General features: G+C 40.1%; 1 pseudogene; it reads right to left on the bottom strand.

The window, feature by feature from the left end:
- Positions 1-595: 595 nt before the first annotated feature.
- LOC111720808 lies at positions 596-10,602 on the bottom strand (annotated as a pseudogene).
- Positions 10,603-12,337: the final 1,735 nt, after the last annotated feature.

Raw genomic sequence — 12,337 nt, 5'->3', positions numbered from 1 at the left:
GGTTTAACTAGCAAACAGAATTTAGATTCCAATTTTAGCAGGAGTCCACTTTGAGAAGATCTATCTGAAGAGGCTTATGCTGAAAAATAACTAAGACCAGGCAATGATCTTTATAATGATCTTGAGGTGCAACTATAGTAAGTTATTGTAATTTTAACTTAAAAAAACACCTTAGGCTTGGAGAATTTCTCTAATATGGGTTTGAATGTATTTTATTTTAGGCAACCTACATGACAAGTTTTTATTTTTATTTTTCTAGATTAGTTTCTTTTTTCATACATATTTATGCAATTATCTTGCTGCACAAGAAAAATCAAAAAGGAAAAAAATGAAAAAGAATAAAATGCAAGCTAACAGCAGCAAGAGTGAGAATGCTATATTGTAATCCACACTCAGTTCCCACAGTCCTCTCTGAGTGTAGATGGCTCTCTTCATCACAAGATCATTGGAACTAGCCTGAATCACCTGACAAGTTTTTAGAAAGAACCCTCCGTTCCAAATAAATCAAGGTCAAAAAATCAATGAATAAAGCTTGAGATGATATTAGTCCAGATTTGTCCTGTTGTTTTGGAGATTACCAGAAATAGCATCCCAATTATGATGATCCCATTGGCTGAATCTGTGAACATTTCTTTATCTCTATATCATTGTTAAAGAAAATTATAAATGGGGTCACACCATCCTCATGGAAGTCCAAGAGAGCTAGCACACCATCTGGATTCATGATTTTACCAATAAAGAATTAGTAGTTTTCCTTTAATTAGCAAGGATATATTTGATTTGTTATACAAATAAAAAGGTTTACTATCCCCTATTTTTCAAGTCTGCTTTTGATTGATTTCACGTATTCTCTGATAAACATTTTGTAGGATTCTTTTGTGAAGCTAGTTTCTTGCACATGATGTCAACTCTGTGATTCCAACCAATGGCATCTGTTACTCCACCTGCAGGATCTTCAGCAGAGGCATTTCCCCTGTCAGTGAATGGTCCATCAGTGGTACCTTCTGTTCTACTGATCATCTTCCCCTCTACCTCTACCTTTTGTAATCTCCTGGATCTTATAGATATCAGATTACACTTCATCATGGCTGATGAGATCCTGATAGATGATCGGAGTGATGGAAGGAGGGTGGTAGGAATCCAGAGCCCTTACCCCTTAATTGATATAAGGGGGAATGGGCAGAGAAGCATGAGCATCATGTTTTAAGCATTATGTTCTAGGTTCTTGAGAAACAAAAACTAGAAGAAAATCTCTGTTCTCAGGGAATTTATATTGCAGTAACGTTCAACACATAAAAGGAAGTTGTGGCTAGAGAAAAGAGTTTTGGTCTGAGAAGTCACAGGAAGAATAGTAAGTGGAGGGAGCCACAGGGTAATTCATTGACACGCCTTTTGCAGAAGCAGTTGTATTATTGATTTGATTGCATTTTCAGAGCTCTACAAAGCAAAGCAACAGAACAAGATGGCAGAATTCAGCAAGAAAATGGGGAAATTATTGGGGACGGGGGAGTGTGAAGAAACAAAGACTTCAAATACTATATTCCAGAAAACCATCTGAGAATAATTGCCCAGGAGTATTAGAAATAGGGGGCAGAATGCTAGTTTATAAAAATACCTACTGGTTACCACAGAGAGGAAATTTAGCCTCCCCAGAAATGTAGTTGGCCAAATTCTAGTATTTCAATGTCAAAGAAAGAATTTTGTAAGTAGCCAGGAGAAGGCAATTTACATATCAATAATCATGAATTTGACTAGCATGAACTTATTCAACGAACAAAAGAAATAATGAATAACCCAAAATATAAGCTCAAAAACAAAAGCAAATGACCTATACTGCAAAATTACCTTTCCCACAAAACTAAGCAATACTTTATCATGAAAAAAGAATATTCTTCAGTAACATCAGGAAAGGTAACTCTTTTCTGCTGAGATATGCAGTTCTGAGAAAGGGATTTAATATGAAAATTTATCAAGTTGTTAAAATGTTAAAAGAGGTGTTTTTTTATCATTGAATGCAAGACACAAAGTTACTCGATGTAAACATGTTGTCAGGGAGTTTTAAATCTATTATAGTTTTTATGGAACATCTGGAATAAGGACTGCTTAGAACACAAAGGGGGAGAATGTGAGGGGAGAATATTTTGAAAAGGGAACAGATGAAACTCAATCATCTGGAGGACTGAAAGAAAGGTTGGGGGATAAGTAAAATACTGGGAATGGGAAACAAGTAAAAGATAATTAAACAACGAGGTGGGATGAGGAAAAGAGAAGAAAGAGTCTCACATGTGACTCATAGCAGGTGTGTAACTATGGACAAACCATTTAACTTTTTCCTATTCCCAAGCAACCTGCTGACAGTCATTGGTGGAGGAAGGTCCCACACAAAGATAATAAAATCATAAATCACTTATGAAATAAAAAAAAATTAGTAAACACAGACACAATTAAGAGTGAAAACCGGGGAAACTATTTTATTATTAAAAGCCCCTTACATAACAAATCAACGACAATTATAAATATATGTGCACAAAATGACTTAGTAACCAAATTCTTAAAGGAAAAGCTAACTAAAATTAAAAAGTAAAAAGATCTGAACAATAAGAAACTAATCCTACATGACTTTACGTTTCCTCTGACACATCTTGACATATTCAACAGAGAGATAAACCAGAAGGAAATTACAGACTTCAACAAAATATTGGGAAAATTGTACTTGATAGACCTGTGGAGACTTCAGCTGGAAATCTCTGAAAATGTGTGTGTCTCGGATTCCCACAGGACTCTCTCACACACACACACACACACACACACACACACACAAAGTCATCATGTGCTAGAAAATAAAGAGCTTATGACACATGCAAAAAGGTCTTAAACACTTCTCTGCAGACCATCCTTTTTATATCTGATTCCACCAGTGAAGGGATCTTCATTCTTCTCATGCAAATTGGAAATTTGCTGATGGATTAGAGGCTTCTACCCATCTGAATTCTCTCAATATTCCCCTCCAAAAAACTTTAAAATAGCGCCTCCAATCATATTTTTGGAGTGACAGAGTCAATTTTGTTGGCTTTTGAGACATTTTTCCAGTCTAGGAAGTTAGCAGAAAAGGTCTGAGACCAGCATCTGGCCTTGGAGGGGATCACAATGGCAGCTTTGGGAACTCTCAATGAACTAGACAACTAATCAGAAAGAGACTACATTGGACTCTTTACTGAGAAAACTGCTACTAACTGGCAGCTCTACTGCCCATAACACTCCCCGGTCACAGTTTCAGGATGAAAAGGAGGATTTGTGGTTCATCACAAGGGATCAGGGGCCTGGTCACAGTTCTAAGGCTACTGCTTGTGATTGCAGGGAAGCAGGGCAGGACAGCAGTGATGACACCTCTCTGGAAACTTGCGGACCCCCAGAATTAGCTCTGAAAAGAGCAGCATAAAAAAGGCTGAAACGGAACAGTGGCTCCCCACCCCCGAATGACGAGAGCCCAACTTTAACATAAAATTTAAAGTGAATAAATAGCCTGGAAAAATGAGCAAACAAGAAAGAAAGCACAGGGCTATAAAAAGCTACTACTTTGGCAGGGAGGCTCAAGACAAAAAAATCACAAGACAATAATGTGAAAGTAACTACAAGCAAAATGCTAGAAAATGCTAACTGAACCCAAGCCCAACAAAAATTCCTGTTAGAGTTAAAGAATTAAGAAGAGTAGAGGAGAAAATTGGGGAAAGAAATGAGTAATACAAGAAAATTATAAAAAGAAAATTAGTAGCTTGGTAAAAGAGGCCCCCAAAATAACACCTTAAATAACACCTTAAAAAACCAAATTAGTCCTAGCTGTGTGGCCCTGGGCAAGTCACTTAACCCCAATTGCCTCAGCAAAAAAAAACAAAACAAAAAAAATTGGTCTAATGGTGAGAAAGGCACAAAAATTCACTGAAGGAAAGAACTCCTTAAAATACAGAGATGGCCAAATGAAAAAAGAGGTCAAAAATCTGATTTTTTTCAATATGTTCTTATTTCATTCAATATTTATCAATTGAATATAAAAAATTAACGTTTTTTACTTCCAAATTTTCTCCTTTCGGAAAAACTGGAACCTTTCCCAGTAAGATCTGGAGTGAAGCAAGATTGCCCACTATCACCATTATTATTCAATATTGTATTAGAAACGCTAGCCTCAGCAATAAGAGTCGAGAAAGAGATTAAAGGAATTAGAGTAGGCAATGAGGAAATCAAACTATCACTCTTTGCAGATGATATGAGGGTATACTCAGAGAACCCCAGAGATTCTACTAAAAAGCTATTAGAAATAATTCATAACTTTAGCAAAGTTGCAGGATACAAAATAAATCCCCATAAATCCTCAGCATTTTTATACATCACCAACAAAATCCAACAGGAAAAGATACAAAGAGAAATTCCATTCAAAATAACTGTCGACAGCATAAAGGAAAATCAGAAATTATATGAGCAAAATTACAAAAAACTTTCCACACAAATAAAGCCAGATTTAAATAATTAGAAAAATATTAAGTGCTCTGGGATAGGCTGAGCGAATATGATAAAGATGACAATACTCCTTAAATTAATCTATTTATTTAGAGCTATACCAATCAGACTTCCAAGAAAATATTTTAATGATCTAGAAAAAATAACAACAAAATTCATATGGAAGAACAAAAGGTCTATAATCTCAAGGGAATTAATGAAAAAAAAATCAAATGAAGGTGGCCTAGCTGTATCTGATCTAAAATTATATTATAAAGCAGCAGTCACCAAATCCATTTGGTACTGGCTAAGAAATAAATTAGTTGATCAATGGAACAGGTTAGGTTCACAACACAAAATAGCCAACTATAGCAATCTAGTGTTTGACAAACCCAAAGATCCTCACTTTTGGGATAAGAATTCATTATTTGACAAAAACTGCTGGGAAAACTGGAAATTAGTATGGCAGAAATTAGGCATGGACCCACACTTAACACCATATACCAAGATAACATCAAAATAGGTCCATGATTTAGGCATAAAGAACAAGATTATAAATAAATTAGAGGAACATAGGATTAGTTTATCTCTCAGACTTGTGGAGGAGGAAGAAATTTGTGACCAAAAATGAACTAGAGACCATTATTGATCACAAAATAGAAAATTTTAATTAAATCAAATTAAAAAGCCCTTGTACAAGCAAAACTAATGCAAACAAGATTAGAAGGGAAGCAACAAACTGGGAAAACATCTTCACAGTTAAAGGTTCTGATAAAGGCCTCATTTCCAAAATATATAGAGAACTGACTCTAATTTATAAGAAATCAAGCCATTCTCCAATTGATAAATGGTCAAAGGATATGAACAGACAATTCTCAGATGATGAAATTGAAACTATTTCCACTCATATGAAAGTGTTCCAAATCACTATTGATTAGAGAAATGCAAATAAAGACAACTCTGAGATACCACTACACACCTGTCAGATTGGCTAAGACGGGAAAAAATAATGATGAATGTTGGAGGAGATGCAGGAACACTGGGACACTGATGCATTGTTGGTGGAGTTGTGAACGAATCCAACCATTCTGGAGAGCAATCTGGAATTATGCCCAAAAAGTTATCAAACTGTGCATACCCTTTGATCCAGCAGTGCTACTACTGGGCTTATACCCTAAAGAGATACTAAAGAAGGGAAAGGGTCCTGTATGTGCCAAAATGTTTGTGGCAGCCCTGTTTGTGGTGGCTAGAAGCTGGAAACTGAGTGGATGCCCATCAGGTGGAGAATGGTTGGGTAAATTGTGGTATATGAATGTTATGGAATATTATTGTTCTGTAAGAAATGACCAGCAGGATAAATACAGAGAGGCTTGGAGAGACTTACATGAACTGATGCTAAGTGAAAAGAGCAGAACCAGGAGATCATTATATACTTCAACAACGATATTGTATGAGGATGTACTCTGATGGACGTGGATTTCTTTGACAAAGAGAAGATCTAACTCAGTTTCAATTGATTACTACTGGACAGAAGCAGCTACACCCAAAGAAAGAACCCTAGGAAATGAATGTAAACTGCTTGCATTTTTGTTCTTCTTCCCGGGTTATTTCTACCTTCTGAATCCAATTCTCCCTGAGCAACAAGAGAACTGTTCGGTTCTGCACACATATATTGTATCTAGGATATACTGCGACCTATTTAACATATATAGGACTGTTTGCCATCTGGGGGAGGGGGTGAAGAGAGGGAAGGGAAAAATCAGAACAGAAGTGAGTGCAAGGGATAATGTTGTAAAAAATTACCCTGGCATGGGTTCTGGCAATAAAAAGTTATTTTAAAAATTTTTTTTCTCCTTTGCTCTCTACTCCCCTCCTTAAAAAGGCAAGCAATTTTATATAGATTACATATGTGAAATTATTCAAAACATATTTCCATATTAACTGTGTTACAAAAGAAAATAGAAAAAAGGAAAAGAAAGTTTATTGTTGCTGGGGTTTTTTTTTTAATATGTTTTAATCTACATTCAGATTTCACAGTTCCTTCTCTGGAGGTGAACAGCATTTTTCATCCTAAATCCTTCAGAATTGTCTTGAATCATTGGCAATCTAGATTAGGTCTCTCCAGGTTTTTTTGATCATCCATCCTTATCGGTAACTTTTAGTTTCTTGTGGTTATGCTAGAAATAGAGAGAGAGGAAGAAATTTTCCCAAAGATATCTTCAGCACCTCCTTTAGACAGAATTTGGTTCTAGTGGCCTTTGGGATTGATGGCTGCTGCCAAAAGGGGGACTTTGGGAGCTTGAGAAGTTTCAAAAGAAGGTAGAGGAAGAGAAGGGGTAGCGGACAATAGAAGATGTAGGATAGATGGGATTGTGTTGGGAACAAGCTCCAAGATTCAGGAGAAGGAAAATAATATCAATTTTTCCCACCCTCTGAGAGTTAGTCCATCCCTTTTGTTGTCAAGTCTTCTCTTACTTTGGGGACCCTCACTTGGGGAGCTCTTTGAGCTCTGGGACTTGGGGTCACAGAGTGAGAGTCCAATATTACAGAAGTCAGCTAGAAGGCCACTAAGTCTGAGACTTCTCACATAGTAGGTGCTTCACACGTTCTTACCGACTGTGGCTCAAAGTTAGGTCCTTTGATTCTGAATCTAGCCTTCTTTCACCCCATCTCCATCTAGGCCCTTCCCATCCCTCTTCTCCCCTACCTGTTGCCTTTCAGGAATCTTAGTTTTTGTTTGTTGAATGGATTTGCTTTCCATGCCTCATCCCTACTGTGTGAAGAACCCAAATTCTCTATTTTAGGAAGATCCCAGGGTCACAGAAGAACAATGGATTTTGAATTAAAGGACCTGAGTTCAAATTCTGATTCTGCCCCTCCCAACCAAGATGGCCCTAAAAAGTGACTTGAAGTGACATAAAAGAAAACAAGGTCCTTTTCCTGTAATTCTAAATATTGGAAATGCTTCGGATGATGAGACCCAGAGAAGGACTCTACTGGGAAAACATCAGCTCAGCAGTGGTCAAAGAAGTTTGCCACCAGATGTTTGGCCACAGTCACATCTGCCAAGGCAGAAGTTGGGGTCTTCAAGTCTCCACGGGTGGGTGATCACTTGTCAGGGACTTCACGGAAGAGATTTGTCATCAGGTACTGGTGGGGTTCAGGGATTTGTATGATAATAGTAACAATAATAACAATTACTTTTATATAGCACCTAATATGTGCACTAAGTAAGCACTTTATGATTATTAACTCATTTGATCCTCCTAAGAACTCAGGGAGGTGGGGGCTACTAAATTTCCATTTTACAGATCAGGAAACTGAGGCAAATAGCACTTAAGTGACTTGCCACAGCTAGTAAATATCTGATGGTGGGTTTGAACTCAGTTCTTCCAAACTCTGACTCCAATGTTCTACCCATTGGGCCACTGAGCTGCCACTGGCTTTCTTAATGGTCTCAAAGGGCAACATTTATCTGTTCCTGGGAGAATATTCTGCAACTTACCTACAATCAATCAATAAACATTTATTAAGTGCCTACTATGTGCCAGACACTGGGCTAAAAAAGACAAAAGATGCTTACAATTTTCTTTGAAGAAGCGCATCTCATTAGTTAATGATACACTAGATTTAAAAGTAATAAAGACCTGAGTTCAAATCCTACTTTTTTAGGAAAACATTTACTGGCTCAGTGACTCTGGCTAGTCTCTTCATCTCTTTCCACTGTAAAAATCAATGGCCTCTAAGATCCCTTTGACTCTAAAGTGCAGATTCTTTGACCTATGTGACCTTGAGCAGGTCACAAAACCCCCATTTTTTTGTCTATAAAGTGAGGGGGCTGGACTAGGCCCTGAGGGCCCTTCCAGCCCTGGTGCTGGGAGTCTACGTCACTTTATGTCACTCCTGGACTCAGTTCCTCAATGGCCACACGAGGTGGGCCAGATAGTCTTGCCTGGATCCCGAGCAGGGACGGCGCTGCCCACTCCCTGTGCTACGTCCCTGGGTTTGGTCTGCTAACAGTCACTCAATACAAAACAACCTGAGCTTCTGGGTTTGGTAATTAGCAGCTCAATTTGGCCGAGGGAGAAAAGCTAGCATCCCGAGCTCCAACTCCTAATGTGCAGCTAATTAGGGGCAGCCCCGCCGCTTCTGTGTCTCCCGCTCCCAGGGAACATAGCCGCTTCCCTGCAGAAAGGCTCAGGAGAGGTCCCAAAGGTCCACCAGAACTGGGGAAATCCCCCTCCCACATCCACCTTGCAGCCTTTATTTTGGCCTTTCTGCCGTAACCATGGGCAGTGCATCCCCTCTATGGACACTGCAAGGGTCCCCGTGACATTACCCTTTTCCCATAAATGTAAGCCCCTAGAGAGCAGGAACTGTTTTGTCTTATCTGAAAGACTGAATGCCCGGTACACAGCAAGTGCCTAATAAATGCTTATTGGAGGCCTGATTGGTTAAAAAAAAAAAAAAACCACTCTCTGAAATGGGTTAGAGACATCCTAGCATAGTGGCTAGAGTGCTGTACTTGGGATTAGGAGACCCGGATTCAAATTCTGCCTTAAACATATGCTAGTTGTATAATCTTGGATAAGCCATTTAACTTCTGATCTGTGGTTTCCTCATCTGTAAAATGGAGATCATCATAATAGAACTCTACAAAATGAAGCTAAATGAGATGCTCTTGATCAGTTATGATGCTGTGACCCCTTTGGGGTTATCTGAGCAGAGATACTGAGGGGATCTGCCATTTCCTCCGCTGGCTCATTTGACAGATGAGGAAATTGAGGCAGACAGGGTAAAGTGACTTGCCCAGAGTCACACAGCCAGTAAGTGACTGAGGCCAAATTTGAACTCACTCTGGTCAGGTGCTCTAACCACTTGGTTCACCACCTAACCCACCTTTTATGTAAAATGTCTTGAAAACCTTAGTGCCCTATAAATGTGAGCTTTCAGGTTGGGTAAGTTTTAACACTCCTATTTTATAGAAGAGACAACTGAGACCTAGAGAACTCCAATGCTTTGCTTCCCTAAGATCAGATTACTAGAAGAGGTTGAATTTAAACTCAATTCTTTCCATTAATGAATACTACCTCCCCATGAGAAGCATTAGAAGGAGTGAGATGGGCATCCCATATGGAATGAGGTTAAGTAGGACGTATAACTTTTCCTTCAAGAGTGGAGACTATATCTGTGGTCTTGGAAAGCACATCCAGCAGTTTAGTGGGGAAAGAATTAGTTCTAGAGTCAGTTAGTTAACCAGCATTTATTAAGCACCTACTGTGTGCCAGGCACTGTGCTAAGTGCTGGGGATACCAAGAAAGGCAAGGAGCTGATTGTGTAAAGGTGGAGACAACGTCCAACTAAGTATGTGCGAACAAGTTATAGAGATGGGATGGATTGTGGGTAGACAAAGAGAAAGGGTGTCCTGACTGGAATCCATCCCACTTGTATGATCCCAAGTATGTCAGTTTCTTAGTCTATCAACTAGGGATCTGGAATGTCTTTTCCAATCCTAGAACTAGGATCCCAAATCCCTTCACGTTCCCTCAGTTTCCCCCCTCTGTAAACCCAAGGGGATTGGACCTGATGGCCCCCGAGGTTGCTTCAAGGTCTAGAGCTCCCACGAACGAGGGGCGGCCGATGAGGGCTGGGGAAAGGGGCCGAGACATTTCTACCCCCATGGAGGCAGCTTTCACACTTCTCCCATCACAGTCCCAGCTACTTCCAGCCCACTTGGATATCCACAGTCGATGATTGGAACCCTGCAGGACAGAGTCGTTCCCGCTTCCGTGACACATCATATCTCACCTGGAAAAGTGAAATATAATTGAAAAAGTGAGGTTCCTAATGACACTCCGCACACCTTCCCCATCTAACCACTCAAAGGATGACAACTAATTAGTCGCTCGACACGACACCCGCTGAGAAGGGAGGATGCTGCCTGAGCCCTCCTAGAGTCAGTGTCCAGGTGGGTCTTGATTAAGAGAGGCAGAGCAACATGTTTGCAAACACTCGGAGGAAGGCGGCCGGGAACTAATTACAAACTGTGGACTCAGGCACAATTCCTGCAAAATCCTCTGGTTTCTGTTGGCAGGCCTTGGCCGAGTCCATCACGGGAAGGATTCAGAAATGATTTCCTTGTGAGAGGAGTCTGCTGCTCCCGGCTCGCTCTCTCTAAGCGGGATGAATATTTACCCCAATCACGATTCCTGACAGCAACAAGGAAGACTCCCAGACGCCGGGGTTCACAAAGCCGTTTCGCTCATTCAAAACACAAGCATCTCCCGTCCAAAAGAGGCAGAAACAGGATCCAGACTTTGGGACTGGACGTCTCCCGACCCTGGTCATTACAGCAGAACCTTTCATCAGTTCTGAGGTAAGGAGTGAGTCACAAAAGCACTCAGTGCCGGATAGGTCTTCCAGGCCAACAGAATTAGTCACTGTTGATTTGAGTTAAATTGAGAGAGCCCAGAGAAATGTTCATTAATTTGTGTTTTAAATAGAGAGCCTGCAACGTACCCTGAAAGAGTAAAAAACAGATTAGAAGTCTTTCACTTCACTAAATGCCGTGTTGTTTGGAATCCATAAAATGGAAGCCAATTTCTGGATCTCGTTTTATGGCAAATATTTGCAGACTCATTCCGTGTAGAATTGGTGAGAGAAAAATGGCTGCGGGGAAGAAAGAAGGGAAAGGGGGGGGGGGGGGGTCCCAAAGAATGTTCAGCTGTTTTTAAAATGTTTATGTTAATTAGTGTGAAATCATTTATTTCCCTCCATCCACAGATGCGGCTGCCGCCTCTTTTCCTGGCTGTAAGGATATGGCTAGAAGGACGAGACTTTACGTACCGAGGGTACCGCAGCTCTCAGAAGGGTCGGTTGTGGTTTGGTCTCACTGCCTAATTAGCAATAAAACAAGGTCCCAAGAACTTATTGAGGAGGGACGTGGGTCTGTATGAACTCCACTGTCAGCTGGACTAGATTCTCAGCTCTCCTTCCTGGTGACGCAAATGGGGATTGCATAAAATCACCCAGAGGGGAGATGTCAATCCCACTATTCACCATTAGCTCTGGAGTCAGTTAGTTAACCAGCATTTATTAAGCACCTACTATGTGCCAGGTACTGTGCTAAGTGCTGGGGATACAAGGAAAGACAAGGAACTCATTGGGTAAAGGGGGAGACAACGTACAATTAAGTATGTGCGAACAAGATATAGAGATGGGATGGATTGTGGGTAGACACAGAGAAAGGGTGTCCTGACTGGAATCCATCCTAACCGTACAATCCTAACAAAAATGCCTGAAAATAGGCCCAATCTTATGACAGCATAGGATTGCAAGGTCATACAGCTAGAAAGTACCTCCTCAGAGGCCATCTCTCTTTTTCTAGATGAGGAAACATTCCAAGACAGGTGAAGTAGCTTGTTTATAAGTGAGAGATCAGATCTTTTTTTTGCACATGTGGGTCCCTTTCCCTCCTTTATGATCTCTTGAGGATATAAACCCAGTAGTAACACTGCTGGATCAAAGGGTCTGCACAATTTATAGCCCTTTGGGCATAGTTCCAAATTATTTTCCAGAATGGTTGGATCAGTTCACAACTCCACCAACAATGTATCAGTGTCCCAGTTTTCCCACATCCCTTCTAACATTCATCATTATCTTTTCCTGCCATCTTAGCCAATCCAAGAGGAGTGAAGTGGTATCTCAGAGTTGTCTTAATTGATCAGTTCCTTTTGAAAAAGACTCTTCCATCCAGTATTCTGTTCTTAATCCTATGCCCATCCATCTTGAAGCACCGGCTCCAGGTATTATCAGGGAATTATCAGCTCTTCCATTCCTCAGTCTT

This window comes from Sarcophilus harrisii, chromosome 4 (assembly GCF_902635505.1).
Source record: "Sarcophilus harrisii chromosome 4, mSarHar1.11, whole genome shotgun sequence".
Lineage (NCBI taxonomy): Eukaryota > Metazoa > Chordata > Mammalia > Dasyuromorphia > Dasyuridae > Sarcophilus > Sarcophilus harrisii.
The sequence above is the reverse complement of the archived record's forward strand: the minus strand, read 5'-3'. Positions and strand labels throughout refer to the sequence as shown.